The sequence below is a fragment of the Achroia grisella genome, unplaced genomic scaffold, assembly GCF_030625045.1.
Source record: "Achroia grisella isolate CSIRO2021 unplaced genomic scaffold, CSIRO_AGI_Agris_v1 utg821, whole genome shotgun sequence".
Classification (NCBI taxonomy): Eukaryota; Metazoa; Arthropoda; class Insecta; order Lepidoptera; family Pyralidae; genus Achroia; species Achroia grisella.
The window spans coordinates 760,165-770,414 of NW_026713035.1; the positions used below are offsets into that span (position 1 = coordinate 760,165).

The window sequence follows — 10,250 nt, forward strand, 5'->3', positions numbered from 1 at the left end:
TTTTGATGAAACTTTACAGTAGCTTATGCATCCATCTTTTATATTAAAATTTAACGCGGGTAAAACCGCGGGCACAGCTAGTTATGTATAAACGCAAAATATGTGCCTACTCTTAGTGTGTCTATGTCTTTTTAATACGATATACCTAAACTGGCTGAAGCAACAGTGTACGAATGAGGAAGAGGTGGGTAGGATGAGACCGTAGGATATTACGTATGTAAACAAAATAGAAATCTTTAAAAAATAAATTTTATATCCATTGCACTAAGTTTTACACAAGTAATACTAGAAAAAATATTTATACACTAGGAACATCATAATATAATATTACATGAAACCGAAACTTTATATTATAATCGTCTGCGTGGATTGCCTCTGTCTCACTTAGGTACTTCATAATTAATTAGTATAATTATACTTATTATTGTTTGCATCAATATTACAACCATAACTAAGGTAATATGATATAAAACATAGTATTAATTGCTCGGATTAGTTTTCTTCATGAATCTGAAATATAATATAGGTAATTACAATTTAATATTTGCATTATGTTTATACTACCTTTATATTTTTTTTAACCGAAACAGGCATTGTGTCTTTCTGTCCTGTACACTATTTTGTAAGTTTTTAATTAATATTAGTATTTAGGTATTCGACGCTTAAAAACTTGAATAATAAGTCTCGTGATATCACACAATATTTATATGTACCTATAATTTTATTTACTGCTAAAATAATCACATAATAGCAGTTTTAATTAGCACTGGTAGATGTCGTTGTAAACAATAAATTATTTTGAGCAACGAGAATGTCGTGTTTTCTAATTTGCCAGCGCGACGCTAGGTAGAGCTGCGACATATTAATGTTTTTAAATTTCACAAATCGTGATAAGAACATATAAGTAATAATCAGTGGCAATTTAAATTTGTGAATGTCAGTAACATATTAATCTATGCAAAAAATGTAGATATTGTCTCCAAGAAAATAACATCAATTCATGCCCAGAACAATAATTTCTATTTGTCAATTTGAATTTAAAATTTTGTATATCAGGTATTTATGATACAACATCACCTACATTAGTAAGATCAATACTTGCTCTCAGGCACTGAACCACAGATCAAATAAATAAGTAACTTACTTCTCAGTTCTGTACACTGAATATATAAACATTAACTTGCAGCTAAGAAATTTAAATATATACATATATGCAATAACTGTAAAACTTAAAAATTAAACTAATTATTGACTGATTTTTGCCATCAATGTATCAGAAATTAACATAGGAAAGCTCACTATTTCTAGGTACTTACATTTGAATATCATATTACTCCGAGAATCCATAAAATAACTAAAACCAATATAATTACAAAAAATAAACTCAAAGCCAAGGATAAGAGTTGATAAAAGAGATTGCAAATGCAGCTGAAAAAGAGAACAAATTTATTATACTATATTGTGAACTACCAGTTTACTACCAGGATCCCGAATGACTGGGCACTGCAGAACGACCTATCTGGACGATACTAACTGATATTGTAATCGGTTATTTGTTTGTTGTTCTTCATTGTGTATTCAATTAACACTACAAAACAGATTTCTGATCTGCTGATCCGAAAATGCTTGACATAACCAAGCATTGTATCGTTAAACTCAAATTATCACTATAATTAAAAATTTAAGTACATCAAATATATGTAGATCAAATAGAAAAATATGGTAAACAATGGAATTATATTGTACATAGGAAAAACATGTGAATTTTTGGTCAAAACTTTGTTTTCAGTCCACAACTATATACTTATTTAGTGACCGCTCAGGACAGTCACTACTGAAAATAATAATGAACTTTGTTGATATACAAAATTCACAGAAATTATTATACACTATACGGAATATACTTTGTACATAGGAGCGTAACTTAATTTGCTTACATAGTGCGTAAATTAATAAATTAAAGGTATATTATGAGTAGTCTGCTATTAAAAAGTACTCACCACATTATTTTTACTGTATTTCTCCTCTAACGTACACAGTGCTCTATTATTTCTAGTTAGTAACTGAGAATATTACAGTGTTATGATTTGGAAGACTGCATCGAGGTGCAGTATGTTCTCAAACACGGCAAAGCATAATAACAGGTCCTCCCGCTCGAATCAATACCTGTACTAATGCAATATTATTGCATGTACAGTAAGTACGTCATATGCACACGATAAACCTATTAGTATTTGAGTTTTAAAACGAAAGCAGTAACAACACTTAATGGAGAAAGTAAAACGTAATCTGAAAAGAATTGGTTCCGGTATAATTACAGAAAGAAATCAATCTAGATAAGGCTGATCTGGATTTATATAGATTACTATTCATTAACTTCATGGACAATTAATTAAAATAGTAATTTTCTGAGGTCGGAAATGATGATATTCTCATGCATATACTTATATTATTATATTATATATATACATATATTATTATTGGTTGTCAAAGAACACATTTTACTATGTCCTGCTGAACCATTCTACCCCGGAGTTTTCTAAAGGTTAAAGATACATAGTAAGTACATTAACTGTACTACATACCTTTCGGCTTGCAAGAAAGCATCTAAGACGTAATATATGCAATTAAACAGCAGAGGCATCCATCCAACTTGACGGCTTTGGTGGTCTAGCGGTTTAACACACTGCCTTACTTCCGACGATCGCGGGTTCGATTCCTCGCACGGTACAAACATTAGAATTTATGAGTATGATTGTTCGTAACGATTTGGGTGTTTTCTTTGATTATTTATGTATGTATATAAAAAAATGTATTTATAGCAGTTATCTAGTATCAATCATACAGGCTCTGCTTATCTTGGACGAGATGGCGTAGTGCGAGTTATCCAGAGATATACAGCTAGATATTGTAGATATATAAAATGTGTTTATAGTCTGCAATGTAGTTAGAAAACATAACTAGCTAACTAATTATTCATATATATGGAAAAAGATACTCACTTAGTTTTTAGGTATAGATTAATTAAAAATATAGTTTTCCAATAGTTATTTTAAGTTATTATATAATATTAACACTTTGAATAACACTGAATGTTATTTAATTAGATACTGCCCAAAGGTATTCAGTTTCAATCAGTCTAACCTATTGATTGAGTTAGTTATTGACAATAATATAAGCAATGTCAGTCAATCTTGAATTGTAATGATAAATGAAAAGGAGGCGTTATTTCGAAGATATTTAATTTAATACAAATTATGTCATGCATTTTTTTTAAATAACTTAATACTATATACAGTACATTTTACAATATACACTAAATATAGTACAGATGTTGGTACCTTTAGGCACTACTAGAAAATAATTAAATACAATATTTATTAAAAAGTTACATACATTTGTACCCTTTGAAGTTAATAAATAAAAAAGTAATAATATAAATCATCTGGAGGTTTGTAGTCGAATTATAAAGCTATATACTTGAAATACATATTTATACTTGAAATACATACGACATGTATGATAGTCTGTAGATGCAAATACAATAATAATCTTCATTTAATAGGTACCTATTGACTAGCTCTTTTTGTAAATTCGCTTATAGATATGTCAATTACATTAATTTAAAATGTACGTACTATATATATTTATACCCGGATTCTATTACAAGTTACAAAACATGTATTCAGAAATAATTTAATAAGTGTTAAATACTAATATTTTTAGATATGAATAAAATGAAGGGACGGAATTAGATACGTAATTTAAACAGATTTCATAATAATTAAAAAATATATATATTATTACAATTACAACATATTATTATATATTAAATAAAGAAATAGTTAATATAACACTTTAGAACAATCGATAATAAAAAAATGAATAAAATCGTTTCAGGGATCTCCTTGACTCATCAAGGATTTGAATACGATATCTTCTTTTTTTAAATCGATCGATTGATGATCGAATTGAGACTTTAATATTAGATGACCATATATTCAATCATCTAAATGCACTCCCTTGTATCTGATTCTTAGAATTTGAATACAATATTAGACAAGTTATAACTAAAATTTTCATTAATTGTTGCATTATTTTAAGTGAAGTGGTATTTTATAAATTTTTTAGCATATTACATTTGTTTATGACTATTTATTAAAATTATTTAATTCACATTTGCAATATGAATTTCGGTGACCGAACAGCGCGTTTCAAAAGCTCTTCGTGAGAGGGGGTATCTGTAAAAGTAAATTAGAAATTAATTAAGTATACTTATTTGTTATAGATATCCGTCAGGTAGATGAACATTTTATAAATTCATATATGGAGTGATATGCATTTTCTACTCAATACAATAGAATTTAACATAGGTAAATCATGGTAACAGAAATTAGATATACGACAAGATATTACCTTCTCGTATATTCTGCATATTTAAAACATTTGGTAAACAACTAATAGAAAATATAAATTAGTTGTTAGTGGTCAATTCATGAGCTTCTGTTTCATCATCATTGATTATAGAGAAAATACTATTTAAAATGGTTAATCTATGTTACAAAATCTTTGGAGAAGTCTTCTCAATTTAAAGTTTATCAATCGCAACTTAAATTACTAAGTTGCTACAGGAATCTCAGTTTACTATGCAATTAGAGCGGGACAGGAATATAAAGCAAATGTTTTTTAAAACTAAAATAATATAAAAATGTATTTTATTACTTACTGTCATCGGAACTAAATACGTTCATAACCCACAGTACGATTAGAACTATAGCTGCAATTACAAGTAGTGTGGACACGCAACTGATGATCTTACACAACATTGAACAGACGCAACTGTAAAAAAAAGAAAAAATATTATATATGTATGCGAGTAATTTTATAATGTCACATCACATACACACTTAAAATTTGAATAAAAATCAATAAAAGTTTGCTTGTTAGTAAACTACAAGATTTGTGCGGAATTTCTTCGACAGTCGGGCTCTATTTCTAATTATATAATAATAGGTCTAACAGGTTAAACTTGATTTATAGATTTATTAAGAAATATTATGTCAGATTCTATAAGAAATAGCGTAAGGGTAATATGCCTATAAAACTTACACTTTAGTGAAAATTTTATCCAAATAATGTTCATGTGGAGGTGCCGGTATAGATTTAATCTACACAGAGTCAATGCAGATTTATTCTAGTATAGATGCGACAGTTTATTAGGTACCTATACGAGCTGAGAAGATGTGTGACCTGCACACATACAAACATGAAGGGCTCTTATGTAAGTGAAGGGTATGTATTAATTTTTCAGACTAACCAACCAGATTAATCAGGTCCAAGTCTTGTTTAATATTCATTGTAGACTCTTTTACACAGCACTACAACATCATCAAATATAGACTATGATAGTTACGTGTTTGTTTCGTTAAAAACTACTTAACCTTTACAAATTTTTAATTAAAATAAACAACAAATTAACACATATGTTCAATAGTAGAGACCGATCAATTGAGAATCAGTGATAACAAACTAGGGAGTTTAATTATTTATTAGAAACTAGCTGTGACCACTGCTTTCGTCTAATTTCTTTAGATATTGTCTAAATAACCTATATACATACATCTTAATCTATGTTTATATTAAATTTCATTAAGATCTGTTCAAACGTTTTGTCGTAATAAAGTGCAAGTACATAAATACGTGCAGAGAGATAAGGAGAAGAGAAAGAACTATTATTAAGATTACCTATATTTCAGAAAAAACAACTTCACTCGTTTAATAGATTGCATAGTTTTTAAAATCAGTGCGGAATTTGCAAATACATATATCACGTGACGTTCACAAAAGTTTTCGTAAATTGAAGAATAAATACGAATTCATTTCGATGATTATTTTACAATTCTTTTTCTTCAGTCACTTTGTGCCGTAGCTCATATACAATTTTAGTAGGATTGGTAATTAGTCGTTTATTTTTTGGTACAAAATTTATTTCTACTTGCCACATTGTACTGCTATTCGAGATGCATCACAGAATAATATATAAATAAAGTAATGGACTAATTTATATAATTTATAAGTGAACTATAGACGTATGTAGCAATGTTAAAAATATTTAATCTTGTAGTTAGCTCACTATGTACAAATGTATAAGGATTTACCCCTTAAATAGCTATTTATATCTACATAGTTAAGAGGTAAATTTGTATCAAAATAAAATTAATTATAACTTACGATTTGTTAATATCTCATGATAAGTATACAAGACATAATAATAATAATAAAAACACAAAATTCTTTCACTTACCACATATTGATTTTTTTTATTCTACAACAAAATTAAAAATATACACATATAAGAGGATAGAAGACACTGATTCACACACAATGTAATACGAAACAATGACTATATGCTATGATATTGGCGTACGCCGTTCCTCTAACGGACTTATCTTTTATCTATGTTTATCATTGAATCGATAGAATGATTACGCACGTACTCATATTTTCACATTTTTCATTGCACAAGGAAGTTTATTTTCGATAATGGGTGTGGATTGTTTAATAGATAAATAAATAATCAGATTAGTAGTCATACAATATTTGCGACACGAAAACGATTTTTTTGGAATCCACATCATAGGAGTATAATATACGATTGATGTAATAGATGTATGTTATATATGATACATAATGTACAAAAAATTATAAAATGAAAATTAGATTACCAGATAGTTAAATATAGGAATATATTATCATGATTAGGAGAGCTACTCTTGAGTTTAATCTCAATATAAACAAACCAATCTGGTTTTGTAGGTAGATCTTTGATTGAAAGTAATCTACAGTAAATAAAAAATCTTATCTATTATAATGTGTATAAGTAGGATATGTAAGTGTCTTGTGTACAATACAAGAGTGAGCCATAGTGCGAAGCGACATATTCCGATGTTGATTGATTTGTATAAGGCGGTCAGCTTTCTAAATCGACGCTGTACACAAGACGAGCTATTGCGCTTCCAAAGGCTATCATGATTGTATTTCACAATTGTATAAATCGAGATACCTATAAATGCTGAGAGATGCTTAAATTATAAAAGAAAACTCAAAATTGTGTTTATAGTCCTCTAAATAACGCAACGGTCATGTATTGCCTAAACAGCGCCTAAAGCGAAATGAAGTTAGAAGATGGTATTTGCCTATGTAATGTTAACCAAAATATTAAACACAGATTATACAGTACAGATTATATTTTATGAAACATTATTTATTCATTACAATTCTGCAAAATCGAGGTCTATCCAGACTTGTACAATATAATGTTTTTATTTGAGCGAATCCAAAAATATGATCAATTTATATTTCTGAGTAATTCTTCCCTGATTGAAGCACCTATGATAAAACAAATTAATCTGAGAGAGTCCGAACGTACCATACGTTCGGATCATATCATGTTAATTTAAAACATACTCAGCGATATGTAGCTGTATAATAAGCATTCATAATACGTAGGCTTTATATAATTATCTGTTTGTAGCAAGTTGTATTAAAAAATTATAGGTAATAATTATTAAGATCTAAGTTTTATTAATGCTTGGCCAGGTTAGTAATATCCACTACATCTGCATAAGTTCGACGAGGCGTTCGTAATATAAAAAGTTTTGTATATTTTTTTAACTTTTTCCATTAGGACGGATTCCCTGGGTGGGTCGTCGGGTGCGGGCGGTCGCTCGCGTGAGAATGAGCAATTTCCTCCCAACCGCCACGATTTCGATCTGACTTCCTGTCTGTGCAGCGATTTTAAAATTTATAGAATCGCTTTACATGAAATTGAAAATAAGAACAAACAGAAAGCAATGCATCCGATGAAGCGATATTTTGCTAAACACGTCGATATTTAAAGGAGATCCATTTGTTAAATTGGAAGTATCGAAGTTTAAATTATCTGGACTGATAAGTTTGAGTGTGACATTTTATAGTTACCACATTTTTTTTATGCCGTCATTCATTCATTCTTTTATATACAATCTATCTATTTCTCTTTAAATGATAATAGAAGACAATTTCAATGTTGTTCTCATTTTTTTTTATATAACTTGACGTCTCTGTGCCGGCGTGTATGAAAATAAACAAATAAGCTATAGATTAGTAGTATTTTTGACGACTATTCATCTACAAAGATGTTGGGACAAAGATACAATCTTACAAACATACGTTAGAAAAATATTATCTACTAGTTGTCGGTAGTCAGGTAAAAATGTAGGGATAATGCGGTGTAACAATAACAGATTAACCAATAAGGACATTCTGTTATCTACAGAGAGTCCTTGTGAATATTGTCTCTAGAAATTGGCTTGAGTTATTGCAAGTAATGAGGCAAAAGACATCCCTCCTTTTTACCACCATTAGTTGTTCCTCCATACGGCGTACTTTCACTGCCATATTGAAACTTTAAAACCGGAACACAGCTTGTAAGCGCAACTAGTCAGCGGCAAAAGAGGAGAGTCAGGGTCACTCATGCATATAATTTTAGAAACAAAGGAAAGTATATAATTTTTGCCTCTCGCAATAATACTCGTAAGCCTGTTATGGTGTGTCTGTATTTCTATGAACTCTGCAAATCTGCTTCTGATTGCGGATCGCCGTAAGTCTCTATTGCTCGAACAATGCGCTGGAATAACGAACTCAATTGTGTTAAGTCGGCTGCAACTGAAGCATGCTTCAATACACCGCTGTCTTATTGAATGATAAATTGTCCTGGCTTCGTCGCCTGTCTTTTGTTTCGTTCATGGATTTCCATTAATAAATGACTTAGCATACTTTGCAGTGAAAGCGGGTTTCAGGCGCTGCGCTGGGATGTACCTACCTATTATGTTAATTTGTAAGAGTTTGTTATTACAATTAAAACAGGTAATTAAAAAAATTGTTTAAATTCATGTGATATTCTTTAGACAAAACGATCACCCCACGATTAATATTTGTAAAAAACTAAATCAAAATTAAATGAATTTGCAGTGTTTAATTTCCTTCCTTGAGTTCCTATGGCCTTTTACCAACCTCAACTTTAGACCAGTTCATTGTCATCGTAATATTTAAGCTAATTTCATATACTTTACATACAATATAACATAAATATTGTTAAAGATAGATCAACAGGGAGTCATGTTTTTAAATTAACAGAATCTTTTAAACTAATTCGTTAAATTATAGCTATAGCTTAAGCTTTCAAACTACTCGAGCACATAGAGAACATTCCATATATTTTATCGAAAGTAATTCAGTGGAAATTTCATTTTAAAATTTCCTTATAGGAGCAATAGATTAGATCACGGGGAAAATTATATCTACCCGCATTAAGCTAGTAACTAATATATTAAGTCAATAGGTAATTAAAAGCGATATTAGCAGTTATTACAATTTATCATATTTGATAAAATACACAATAAATTGTGTTTGGTTTATCGCTCTGACACATAGGTACTGTAGATAAATATTTACAACAACATTTTAATATGAGAGTTAAGCTATTTGAGAATAAAATTAAATGTTACCATAGTTCAATAACGTTAAATTTTTTTTCTCCTTCTGCAAAGAAGTGGTTATCTTAAGATACTTACCTATATACATTGATTATATTTAACGTAGGTACAGCTTATTATAACATATTATGTTATTTTCTCCTATGTATTCATGTGTAGAAAATAAATTAATTATTAGCTTATCTGAAATTTAGATATATAGAAATAGATGGAGAAAAATAATATCTTCTCCTAACAACTGATTATGGTTGTTAGATAAAGGTTATCAAATTGTTCTTATACAGTCACAATTTTTTAAACATTTGATTAGGTATAAGACATAGATTTCTTCATTTCAATTCACTATCAGAAGCATTTTCTTGCGAAACTTGTCTCATAGAATTTTCAAGTACTTAGGTACGGCAAATTCAATATTCTTGTGAACTTTCAAAATTTCATCAGAGCGCGATGAAGATAAAACCTCGCCACGGGTCACAAGTTGGACTCGAAGACAGAAAAGTTGGAACTTGTTGCGATTGAACAGTTCTTGATTGCACTCTATCTTGGAAATTTTCAGCAAATACCTATACTATCACGAATAAAGTTCGAGGATCTTTAGATGAAAATTGAACAGAAATCCTTAACCTTAGTTTCGTTTTCAATGACAGTTTCCAGGGATTTGTCATTGTAAATTTTAATATGCATAATCTATTTCTAAAGGTTTAAGAAGAATTA

At 29.5% G+C, this 10,250-nt stretch overlaps 2 long non-coding RNA genes across 2 annotated transcripts; both read right to left on the reverse strand.

Moving 5' to 3' along the window:
* Nucleotides 1-231: 231 nt before the first annotated feature.
* On the reverse strand, nt 232-3,133 carry LOC131852077 (uncharacterized). Its single transcript, XR_009357908.1, has 4 exons — nt 3,003-3,133; nt 2,001-2,289; nt 1,317-1,428; nt 232-510 (listed from the first exon to the last, which is right to left on the reverse strand). It is a non-coding gene; the product is annotated as an uncharacterized LOC131852077 (long non-coding RNA).
* A 728-nt stretch (nt 3,134-3,861) lies between these two features.
* On the reverse strand, nt 3,862-6,398 carry LOC131852078 (uncharacterized). The gene is made up of 3 exons (XR_009357909.1): nt 6,305-6,398; nt 4,727-4,839; nt 3,862-4,241 (listed from the first exon to the last, which is right to left on the reverse strand). It is a non-coding gene; the product is annotated as an uncharacterized LOC131852078 (long non-coding RNA).
* Between the last annotated feature and the right edge of the window lie 3,852 nt (nt 6,399-10,250).